Raw genomic sequence first — 13,226 nt, 5'->3', positions numbered from 1 at the left:
CGCCCGGCGGTCGCTGGGCCGTGGTGCCTGCGTACCTCAGAGCTCCTGCCCTGCCCTGCGCTGTACCCAGCACAAACCAGGCTCCTGCCGGCAGCCAGCCGCCCCCTCCCACTCCACCTTCCCCCGTCACTCAGCCGGGCGGCGCGGCGCGGCGCGGGCCGTCCCCTGGGGACCAACGGTCACTAGCTCCGGGAGCTGCCCTGTGGTCACGGGCGCCTGCCCCTCTCCCCGGCACAGGGCTGAGCCTCGCGCCCCGGAGCCCCAGCTAGTCTGCGGGCAGCCGCCGACGGGCTCTGCGGGGCCTGTGCGCTGCGCCCGCCGCACGCGCTGGGGCGGGCTGTGTCCGCTCACACCCACAGCGTCTCAGGGCCCAAGCGCCAGCAAGTGTGAAAAATCGGGACGGGACGGGGGGTGAGCGGTAACAGGAGCCTGTAGAAGAAAAAACCCCAAATGTTGGGACTGTCCCTATAAGATAGGGACGTGTCAGCCTAGGCCCCCCCGCTCTAATCTAACGTGTCAGCCTAGGCCCCCCCGCTCTAATCTAACGTGTCAGCCTAGGCCCCCCTGCTCTAATCTAACGTGTCAGCCTAGGCCCCCCCGCTCTAATCTAACGTGTCAGCCTAGGCCCCCCCGCTCTAATCTAACGTGTCAGCCTAGGCCCCCCCGCTCTAATCTAACGTGTCAACCTAGGCCCCCCGCTCTAATCTCACGTGTCAGCCTAGGCCCCCCGCTCTAATCTCACGTGTCAGCCTAGGCCCCCCGCTCTAATCTAACGTGTCAGCCTAGGCCCCCCGCCCTAATCTAACGTGTCAGCCTAGGCCCCCCGCCCTAATCTAACGTGTCAGCCTAGGCCCCCCGCTCTAATCTCACGTGTCAGCCTAGGCCCCCCCGCTCTAATCTAACGTGTCAGCCTAGGGCCCCCCCCTGCTCTAATCTAACGTGTCAGCCTAGGCCTCCCGCTCTAATCTAACGTGTCAGCCTAGGCCCCCCGCTCTAATCTAACGTGTCAGCCTAGGCCCCCCGCTCTAATCTAACGTGTCAGCCTAGGCCCCCCCGCTCTAATCTAACGTGTCAGCCTAGGCCCCCCGCTCTAATCTAACGTGTCAGCCTAGGCCCCCCCGCTCTAATCTAACGTGTCAGCCTAGGCCCCCCGCTCTAATCTCACGTGTCAGCCTAGGCCCCCCGCTCTAATCTCACGTGTCAGCCTAGGCCCCCCGCTCTAATCTAACGTGTCAGCCTAGGCCCCCCGCCCTAATCTAACGTGTCAGCCTAGGCCCCCCGCTCTAATCTCACGTGTCAGCCTAGGCCCCCCCGCTCTAATCTAACGTGTCAGCCTAGGGCCCCCCCCTGCTCTAATCTAACGTGTCAGCCTAGGCCTCCCGCTCTAATCTAACGTGTCAGCCTAGGCCCCCCGCTCTAATCTAACGTGTCAGCCTAGGCCCCCCGCTCTAATCTAACGTGTCAGCCTAGGCCCCCCCGCTCTAATCTAACGTGTCAGCCTAGGCCCCCCCGCTCTAATCTAACGTGTCAGCCTAGGCCCCCCCGCTCTAATCTAACGTGTCAGCCTAGGCCCCCCGCCCTAATCTAACGTGTCAGCCTAGGCCCCCCGCCCTAATCTAACGTGTCAGCCTAGGCCCCCCCGCTCTAATCTAACGTGTCAGCCTAGGCCCCCCCGCTCTAATCTAACGTGTCAGCCTAGGGCCCCCCCCCGCCCTAATCTAACGTGTCAGCCTAGGCCCCCCCGCTCTAATCTAACGTGTCAGCCTAGGCCCCCCGCTCTAATCTAACGTGTCAGCCTAGGCCCCCCGCCCTAATCTAACGTGTCAGCCTAGGGCCCCCGCCCTAATCTAACGTGTCAGCCTAGGGCCCCCCGCTCTAATCTAACGTGTCAGCCTAGGGCCCCCCGCTCTAATCTAACGTGTCAGCCTAGGCCCCCCCCGCTCTAATCTAACGTGTCAGCCTAGGCCCCCCGCTCTAATCTAACGTGTCAGCCTAGGGCCCCCCCCCCGCTCTAATCTAACGTGTCAGCCTAGGGCCCCCCCCCGCTCTAATCTAACGTGTCAGCCTAGGCCCCCCGCTCTAATCTAACGTGTCAGCCTAGGCCCCCCGCTCTAATCTAACGTGTCAGCCTAGGCCTCCCGCTGTAATCTAACGTGTCAGCTTAGGCCCCCCGCTCTAATCTAACGTGTCAGCCTAGGCCCCCCCGCTCTAATCTCATGTGTCAGCCTAGGCCCCCCGCTCTAATCTCACGTGTCAGCCTAGGCCCCCCGCTCTAATCTCACGTGTCAGCCTAGGCCCCCCGCTCTAATCTAACGTGTCAGCCTAGGCCTCCCGCTCTAATCTAATGTGTCAGCCTGGGCCCCCCGCTCTAATCGCTTTGTCATTTCGCCTCAGGGAACAGCTTCAGCAGGTGACACTAGGAGCCCCACATGGGAATATCCCACCGCTTGGTTGTCAGAGCCCTCTCCTGAGAGGTGGGATTGGAACAGGGGTTTCCTTCTCCCCTGCTAGCAGAGAAAGGGGAATTCAACTTGCGTCTTCCACATTCCAGGTGAAAGATATAAGGTGGGTGCTGTTTCTTCCTCCTCCACAGTGCCTTGGGCGCACAAAGCTGAGGGGCGCAGAAAAAGATGATGTCAGTGCATTTGTCTGCAGACACAACAACCCTCATTCCAGTAATTGAGTTCTAGTGTTCCCAGTGAGCACACACTTATTATATATTAGGACTTCTGGGGTCTGCTTAAGACCCACCAAATGGTGAGTGCCTTTGCTTATCATTCCTTATTTCTTATGGATATCATAGATTGGGAATCTGCAATCTCTATAATATATTTTTGTTTACTGTTTAGACAAATTTAATACATTTATGTATTTTTAGTTTTTATTCCAGTCTATTGAACAAGACCCTGCTTTATGAATGGTATGAATTCTAAACTTCTGAGTGGGACAGAGTATCGTAAATGACGAAAACACGCTACAGTAGAAAATGTCAATGACAATGGGGAAATGGCTAGTGGAAAAATGCATCAAATGATGGGGATATGCCAATAGCTGACATCTCTGACCTCATAAGTTTGGCACCGCTGTCTAATAGTAACAATGAGAATTACACAACTTCAGGCATTACTGTTGCTATCGACCAGCAACTGGATCGTGAGGTTACAACTTCACCTTCAGTATCAATTACTGACAATGATGAGACACTCAACACCTTCGATATCACGACTAAAACTAATGCCAATGGCTGCGATCAGCAATATAATTCCTCTGCAAGGCAAATAATTTAAATCAATTTTAACAATCCACTATCTTGGCCCTTTAAAAATGGTAAAATAAGATGCCATCTTATTGAACATGGACCTGACCAGGGAAAATCTGCAGATTTCCATGAATCAACAGCGGAAGATGGAAGAAAATTTTCAGGAGACTGTTTTCTTTTAAAAAGCTTTTTAATGGTGAAACCGTAGAGTGTAATTGGCTTATTTACTCAGAAACGAGTGAGTCCATTTTTTTGTTTTCCATGCATGTTATTCGATCGGCACTTTACCAAACCTAATATTGCAAATCAGAAAGTGCGATTTAATTATTGGAAAAATTTAAACCATGTTGTGGAGCATGAAAATTCAACCAATCATCGTGAAAATTTCTGTAAATGGAAATCCTTACAAAAGAGATTACTAAGCAGAGAATGTGTTGTTGATACACTACTAAAAGCTGTTGAAACTGATAGATAAAAATGGAGACAAATTCTAAAAATAATTCTTGATGCCATGATGGTTTGCACCAAAAACAATTTACCACTTAGAGGATTATGTAGCAGTATAGAAAACCGTAATTCGGGAATATTTCTTAGTATATTGGAGTTTATAAGTCATTATGATCTTCAACTAAAACAGTATATCGTAACTCATAAAAAAGGTTCAGTGAGCTGTTTTTCACCAGCTATACAAAATGAATTTATTGGCTTACTAGCAAAGCAAGTTCGTAATGAAATTATATCCAAAATAAAAAAAGCTAAATATTCTATCCTTCTGGACTGCACGTCAGACATATCTCATCGAGAGCAAATGTCCCAGATTGTGAGACAATTCCATTATCATTTCTCACGTATTTATAGAAGAATGGTTTCAATGAAGTCTATAAAACTAAGAAAAAACGGGAAGTGGATTAGCCGAAGAAATAATAAAGAAGCTCAAAAATGATGGGCTTGATCTTCAGAATGCAACAGGTCAAGGCTATGATAATGGCACAAATATGTCAGGTGTGTACAAAGGCGTCAAAGCTGCCATTTTGCAAATAAATAGATTAGTGAATTTTGTACCATGTTCAGTCCACTGTCTAAATTTAATTGAGAGTATGTGCGACTTCCATAAATTCGACTATGGTTTCATCCTTTGCCACTGTAGAAAAGTTATACACATTTTTTTCCCTTAGTCAGCCAGTCGCTGGGATATTTTAATGAGTATGTTAAAAGTATCACTAAAAGGTCATGCTGATATTAGATGGTCATCAAGAGCTAATGCAATTGAAGCCTTAAATTCGCAGATTACAGATGTGACCAAGGCTCTAAAAAATTTCGCTGTTGCATCGAAATGTCCAGAAGCAGTATCAACAGCTAATGGTCTTCTTAAAATGAATTATGAATTTTTGTGCACGTTATCCATATGGCGCAATATCCTAACTCATATTGACAGAGATGAATAAAGCCCTACAAGCAAAAGGCATCACTGTTTCTCAGGCTTGTAAAATGATCAACGGATTACGAAATATTTTACAAGAGATATGTGAAAGCGATAACGATATGGTCAATATTTTTACAGATTGTAAAAAAAGACTGAAAATATAGAAATACCAGCAGAATTTACTGAATCCAGAAAGTAAAAAGGCAGCAACTTTGAGAGTGCAGACATGTCTTCTAATTTATCAGCTGAATAATCTTTCAAAGTACAAATAAAAACCGTATTTGACACCATAATAGTTGAGTTAAATTGGAGATATGAAACTTTAAATGAGATTTTCTGATTTCAATTTTCTTTTGGGTGAGTCGCTTGTTAAAATGGACACTACTAATCTTCAAAAAGCAGCAGTGGATTTAAGTCTCAATTATGACAGCTATTTGAATGCCTCAAATTTCGTCAGAGATTCAGAGTTCTAAACATCAAGCGTTTGCGTTGTTTCCAAACGTTTCAGGCGCAACTAGTTTGTACCTTTGCCAGTTAATTCATGAATATAATATGGCCAAATCTTATCCAGATTTTGAAATTGCATTAAGAATATTTCTCTACTTGTGAAAGAAGCTTCAGTAAGCTCAAATTAATTAAAAACTACCTTTGAGCAACCACGGGTCAAGAGAGAGTAACTAATATGTCCATCTTGTCAATAGAACATAAAGTAGCGAATAATATTAATTTTGATGCAATTATCAATGAATTTGCCTCCTTAAAAGCATAAAGTACAATTTTGAAAAAATCATTAATCGTATCTGATATGGTCCTACAGCTAAATTTTTATTTGTGATTATTTAAATAGTATATTACATGCAGTATGATGCACACTTTATATGTATTAATTGATTTTGTACATGGAACTTATGATTAAAATAAATTAACATTCTATTATTATTATTATTTACATATTTTTATCTTTTCTTTTTTTTTTACAAAGTAACTACTATGAAATTATATGGAGGAGGGGAAGGTACAATTTTATATTCTTGCCTCGGGCGCAAAAATAGCTTGTTACGGCTCTGTTCCTTTGGGTGGATTTTGGGTGGGACTTGAGCTAGTAGGTTTGCTCAGAGGCTCAAGCTCTATGCTGCCTAAGTTGCATGCAATGCCTGTCTTCCCTTGGTTAGTGAATCACTCTGGGGCTTAGGGAGGCAGTAATGTGAAAGCCCCAGGAAACTTTTACAGCAGAAAGTTAGGCGCCAAGTGAGATTTAGGTGCCTACAGGTGCAGGCAGCAGCCAAGCAGGAGTTTTGTGGCTTGCAGTGGTGTGTAAAACTGGGACTTAGGTGCCTAAACTCCACAGCTAGGTGCCTAAATTGCTTCGATCACACCCAATAATTGTCAGGACAACTAAGGCCCTAATCCTACACCTTTACAGTCAATGAGAACTTTGCCATTGACTTCACTGAGCAGAGGCTCAAGCTGTGAGTGACAGAGAGCTGGTTAATGGAGAACTTTTGTACGCACATTCTGGTCAGGTGTCAGCTGTGAACCGTGTAAATGAATCTCAAAAAAGCTAGCTGGAACATAAAGGAAGACTTTATTCAAGAGAACTTCACTGTATTGTGAAACTTTTTGTATCCACTAGATGGCACTAATAAGCTTTACAGATGGGATGAAATAGCCCAGTCAAGCCATTGGCTGATTTCTTGGCTACAAAGGAATATTTGGTATAAAGGATCACAGTCTATACAGGAGGACTGACATTCTGGCTGTGTTTAAGCCAATGGGAAAAGTCCCATTCACTTCAAGGAGGGGGACTGAATTTCACCACAGGTAAGTTAGATTAATAAGACCTGGGCAAGAGGTTCCCTCACTTTTTCAAGTAAAGGCAGACGTTTGTACATTTCTGCACAAAAAATCTGTATTGGACTTTGGTGGTGCCCTCATTTATAAATGAATTGCTTATGGCCCTTGGCAAGTACCTGAACTTTCACCTGCGGCCTTTGGTACCCAGTGCTTGCTGCAAAAGGGTGGATTTATGAGCACTGGGTCTACTGATGACCTTCAATGCCTGTAGTTTCCCATTAGTGTGGCCAACCTGTTGCAGACTGAGGCCACGTCCAGACTAGGAATTAAAATCGATTTTAGATACGCAACTTCAGCTACGAGAATAACGTAGCTGAAGTCGAATTTCTAAAATCGAGGTACTCACCAGTCTGGACGGGGCGGCATCGATGTCCGCGGCTCTCCGCGTCGATTCCGGAACTCCGTTCGGATTGATGGAGTTCCGGAATCGATGTAAGCGCGCTCGGGGATCGATACACCGCGTCCAGACTAGACGCGATATATCGATCCCCGAGCAATCGATTTTAACCCGCCGATGCCGCGGGTTAGTCTGGACGAGGGCTGAGATCTGAGTTAAAGACCTCTTCCCAGGTGTTTCAGCAAAAAGATGCAAACAATGCTCACCAAAAGCCTGGCATAACAGTTTGCAAAGTATAGAGGCACTATAAAACTCAAAGGTGGTAGGCAATGCCCTTTCACCTAATGTAGACAAGGCTTCAACTTAGCTCGTTAGTCTCCCAACACACAATGCATGCTCAAAAAAGCTGACTGACAATATACCACAACACAAGCTCCCTTTCTACTCTGTAACTTTATCTAATTCCTGGTGCCTGATTTCCCACTGCCTAGCACAGGGGTTCTCAGACTGGGGGGTTTGGGACCCCTCAGGGGATCACAAGGTTATGTGGGGGGTTGTGAGCTGTCAGCCTCCACCCCAATCCCGCTTCACCTCCAGCATTTATAATAGTGTTAAATATAAAAAATGTTTTTAATTTATAGGGGCGGTGCACTCAGAGGCCTGCTGTGTGAAAGGGGTCACCAGTACAAAAGTTTGAGAGCCACTGGCGTAGCACCATGAGTTGTCATTTGCACCAGTGCAAGTGCATGGGAAAAGCTGCTCTGAGGTGGTAGCATTTTACATCCACGCTATGCTTGCTTTGCATAGATGTAAATGATGTCCCAAAGTGCAAGGCAGGAGGGAGGCAGGCCTCCTGTGTCCTTTTTCTTTCTCCCTTTCTATCGCATTTTGTTTCCTTCCATTCTTCCCCGGTTCCTCCTGGCTACTTTGTTCACAAGCTGCCTTTGTTTCCTCACTACTCATTTCTCATGTGTTGATTTCCATTTGCACCTTCTTACACCATTGCAAGCCCTGAGCTACAGAAGATTAAGAATGGAAAGCCCCTTTGCTCCCCCCGCCATGTGACAACAAGGTCCTGTTTTTCAGCAGACGTTCCTAGTAAGGTTGCTCTAAGACTGTGCATTTCTAGTATTTCATTACCCTGGGTGGAGATGGATGGCAGGAAAGAGATCACTTGATCATTACCTGTTAGGTTCACTCGCTCTGGGGCACCTGGCATTGGCCACTGTTGGAAGACAGGATACTGGGCTGGATGGACCTTTGGTCTGACCCAGTATGGCTAATTATGTACCCTATGCAGGGAAGATTGGAGATGTCTACAGTGGAGCTGGATGTGTAATGTACTGCTCAGACACACATAACCGTGCTATCTCTGATTGAGCTAGCATGCTAAAAGTTAAAAGGTACCCATGGTAATGGGGGAAGCTAACTGCTCCAAATACCTTCCTGTCTGAGCAGGGGTGGGTAGTCCAGCCAGCTGCTTGTGCTGCTGCAGCTACACTTCTATTTTTAGTGTGAGCTCAATCAGCACCATGCATGTATGTCTGCCTGAGCTGACAATTACACCTCCAGCTCCCGTGTAAACTTATTCTTAGTTTCCTGCTTTCTTTCGGCTTTCTCAATTCCCTTAGAAGCCCTCAATCTGTCCAAGAGGTTTTATGACTGCTAAAGTGTTAAAACTTAATTGGCTCCTTCTCCATCCTTGGGAATGAGGTGGTGATTTCTATAAAAAATAGAATGCAGGGGTGTGGTGCTAGCTAAGGCATTGTTAATCATCCTGAAACAAAGTTTAACTTTTAGATGTTTAGATCAATAGGAAAGCAAGTGCCAGAAAGGTGAAAGGTTCATACCAACCAGGTTTTAGCATCTGTTGACAAAGAATCTATTAACATACTTCTGAACACTATAATTTTGATAATGCTCAAGGAGAAGGGACTGTGCTCAGGAAAATGCAAATGGGATGTGGAGCCTTTCACCATCTTTGGTTTGAATTCAGTCAGCATTAGATAGTGATGTAGGTTGACTGAGTTATGGGATTGCAGCCTAGTTCCTAGTAAACATCTGTCCACGTAAATAAACACCACAGCAGGTGGCAGATCCTTTCTTTCTTGTACTAATCTGGCTCCCATAGCATCTCACAATCTTTAGTATATTTAGCCTCACAGCACCCCTGTGAGGTAGGGAAGTGCTATAAGCCCCATTTTATAGATAGGAAACTGAGACACAGAGACCAAGTGCCTGAGCCCCAGCCTGAGTGGTAGTTACTTGGAAACTGTAATCTATACAAATAATTTATTAATAGCTCCAAAAGTCACCTATTATGTATCCCTGATTAGTGCTTCTCAAACGTGGTACTAGATTACAGGCTGCTTAGAGATGCCTTTTGCCTTGTGTGTTTACACTGCATGGTGATACCAAGGCCATGCTCAGGACTGTGACTAACATCCTCACACAAGAGAGGACTGGCAAGAAAAAAACTGACTTTTTGAACCTGAAAAGTTAAGTTACTTCTCAGGGTTACAGTTAAATAACAAATTCATTTTTCTGAAAGTAGGACATACTACTACAACAATAATTGCTACTGTAATAACCCAGAGTAGCAGAGGAGGTGTGAGCTGAAGACACAGCCACTCGCCCATTATACTGTACTGAGAAATTGTGCCAGGAAACGAATCACGGGTCAGCTAAAGCACAAAACACAGTAAGGAGGGAAATACATTTTAACTCGAGAGCAGCTCGCATTTTCAAGGTGATGCTTGTCAAAATGGGTGTAGGAGCATTCATTAGCTGCAAATGTGTTTGGATGCTTGTCCAAGTGTGGTTGCTGGGGGGGCAGCTGCATCTTTGGGGGGCCAGTTAACAACATGCTACATACTCATCTGTATTAGCTGAATGGTGTTATTCATCTGGTAGTCTAAGGCTTAAATAAAATCTTCACTGGACTTTAGGAGACAAGGAAGGCCCTTTGCAGAGATGTGCTATCCCTACTCTTGACATCTACAAATAGTATTCAGCACCTGGCAAAATACTACCTCACTTTCATCTGCTAAAGCAGGGGGTCTCAAAACTGTGGGCTGGGATCCCTCAGGGGGTTGTGAGGTTTTTCCCTGGGGGGGTCGCGACCTATCAGCCTCCACCCCAAACCCTGCTTTGCCTCCAGCATTTATAATGGTGTTAATTATATTTAGAGTTTTTAATTGATTGGGGGGGAGGTCATGCTCAGAGGCTTGCTATGTGAAAGTATGTACAAAAGTTTGAGAACCACTGTGCTAAAGCATGACTTTTGGATAGATGCAAATTCTCTTGAGATTGAACATTCCCTCCCATTCTCCAAAAAGTCAGTTTTCGTCTTTTTCATTTGTGCATCTCACTTTGCAACATGAGATACCATCTGGGCTTGCAGTGATGCAGTCTATGGCTGAACTGCCGGAAGAAATTAACAACAAAAACTGCCTAGAAATTTCATTGAAGAGACAAGTGGGGGAAAAATATCTCAGAAGTAGGATTCAGACTAGATTGCTCTTTGTAATGTGTTGTACCTGCCCAGGGGGCCACTACTGAAATAATTCAGTTTGTTTCTTCATTAGGAAGAAACACAGTGCAACTCACAACTCCACCCCCCCCCCCTTCTGTAGCTCTGTTTTGTGGTGGTAGTTTTACCATGCAAATACAGTGCTCCTTAATGCATTATTGTTCAGTACAAAAAGTCTTAAGTAAACCTGAACAATTTTGGCACTGTGTTTGAATCCAAGAGTGAGATTTAACTCATCTTGATCTAGGAAATTCCTTTGATTTTGAAAAGTAAACCATGTGTAAACAATTCACAATAATCAGTAAAGGCAGATTTGAGTCTACGAAGCTGAATAAACCCATACCTCAAAAACTTTAAGGGATAGGTGGTTTATGTCAAGGCTAAGGTGCATAAGCTATGCCTGGCATTGAAAAGAAGACACACTATATATAAAGACACGATTTATTTTAATGAAAATCTGAATACATATATTATTCCAGAGTCCAGTTTTAAGGCACTTATGCCCAGATCTTCACAGGTATATAGGCTCTGGTGCCTAAATACCTGTGAGGATCTGGATCCTGGTCCAAAAACAAGTTTTTACTTACACCATATGATTACAAGAAAACAATAAAATAGAAGTTCAAGGTGCTTTGTTAATTTGTTCCATATTTATATCCCACATCTACAAAACAATGACCTTAAATAAAATTAAGAGAATCATGGCATGTGTCCACAGTATTTAACAAACATGCATATCCACGGGGGTGGGGGGGGAAAGGCAATATGGCTAAAAGTCATAAGTGGGGAGAAGTGGAGTAATGAAACAACGTGCAGGTTAAACATGTACACAAATCCGTATGGAAAGCATTTGGTTCACTACAAGATTGTGACAACAGACAAAGAATCTGTAGTCAATTCAAAATCTTATTTCCCTTTTTAAAATTTCCTAGTAGCCCTTCAGTTAAAAGAGTGTAAAGGTAATTCAGGATGCTGTATCAGCTGCAGCAAAGGCAAATGTGATCTGGAAAATACAATTTCACAAGTTAATGTTGGCCAATAAGATGTTTGGAAGATTCCATTACTTTGTTTTTGTTCTTCATTAATGAAACCAACATCAGTAAATCTGTTCCATCCTCCCTCTTCCAAATGTTTTGCATATCTCTAGCTCCTACGTGACCAGCTTGGGTGAGGAGCAATTTCAAGAGGAGGAAGGCCTATGGCTATTTGGAAGCTTCATACCCTCCAACATTCCAAGGAAAGAAATAAGTACATTTTAAGGCCAGTCCTGCAAGCTGAGCCACATGGTCAGGTCCCTATGAATCCCTAATGATTTAAGTGCGGCTTGTGAATGTGACTGACTGGCTGCCTGCAAAGAACAGCTTTCAGAGCGGAGCCTCAAGAGTATTCAGTGAGTGACACTGTCCTCGGGAGGACTATGGTCCCGCATCCTTAAAGATGTTTCATTAATGTCTTACTATGTGAGTGCCTGCAAGCTAGAATGCACATTTTTAATTAGGCACCAAGATAGTGGTAAAGTACATAGTATTAAGTATAAAACACAATTCAACTTTACTTTGGGGCTGCAGCCAGTGCCTCCATAATCTAAGAGGAGATCTGAAAAAAATATTGGTACTTTACCTATTAGTTGGAAAATTTCATCTTGGCAAAGCCACCTATGAGCATATTTCATTTCTTGCAAAATGCAAAAGTAGCAGTCCTGAGCCCTGACAAACTGAGGTTCCCTCAAAGCAGCAATACCTACTTAAGGACATGTTTTCAATAGCTTGATTAACTTATGGAAATCATTGCAAGGAAAAAGAGGTGCTGAGGATTCACAGTTAATTGCAATACTCACTGGGCATGAAGTCTTCTGACCTTGATTAATGGGTTACTTTTTTAAATGATTTTAGTAGAGTTGTTTACATGACTTCAGAAATTCACAAGGTTTCTGGCTCATTATGGCTGAAATACGAGAGTATGTACATACCTTGTATGCTACCACTACATATTAGGGTGATTGCTATGAATTTGGCACCTTCTGGATGGAACAGTTACATGAATAAATCTGTAACCTATGTATCAGCTAAGTTCCATTAGTACTTTTATGTTAAGATTCACATTCTGTACAAACAGAAGATACAGCTTTGCCCCACTCACTCAGCAGAGCAGATGATGAATGAAGAGACTGTAGCTCCAAACCAGCAAACCCTTACCCACACACTTAACTTTACTCACCTGTGTCATCTCAGACTGACTGTTCAGGTGAGCAAGGAAGTGCATGTGAAAGTGTTTACACTATCAAGGCTCATGTTGGAAAGTTGAGGTTACTCCAATACAAAAAGTCTATTATTCCTACAACATAGTAAATAGTTTTCTTGCTTTTATGTGACTTTGATGGGTCTGTGGATGAGGGGAAAGCAGTGGATGTGTTATTCCTTGACTTTAGCAAAGCTTTTGATACGGTCTCCCACAGTATTCTTGCCAGCAAGTTAAAGAAGTATGGGCTGGATGATTGGACTATTAGGTGGCTAGAAAGCCGGCTAGATTGTCAGGCTCAACAGGTAGTGATCAATGGCTCCATGTCTAGTTGGCAGCCAGTTTCAAGTGGAGTGCCCCAGGGGTCGGTCCTGGGGCCAGGTTTGTTCAACATCTTCATTAATGATCTGGAGGATGGCGTGGGCAGCACTCTCAGCAAGTTTGCAGATGACACAGAACTGGGAGGAATGGTAGATACACTGGAGGGTAGGGATAGGATACAGAGGGACCGAGACAAATTAGAGGACTGGGCCAAAAGAAATCTGATGAGGTTCAACAAGGACAAGTGCAGAGTCCTGCACTT

The sequence above is a fragment of the Gopherus flavomarginatus genome, chromosome 4, assembly GCF_025201925.1.
Source record: "Gopherus flavomarginatus isolate rGopFla2 chromosome 4, rGopFla2.mat.asm, whole genome shotgun sequence".
Classification (NCBI taxonomy): domain Eukaryota; kingdom Metazoa; phylum Chordata; order Testudines; family Testudinidae; genus Gopherus; species Gopherus flavomarginatus.
The sequence above is the reverse complement of the archived record's forward strand: the minus strand, read 5'-3'. Positions refer to the sequence as shown.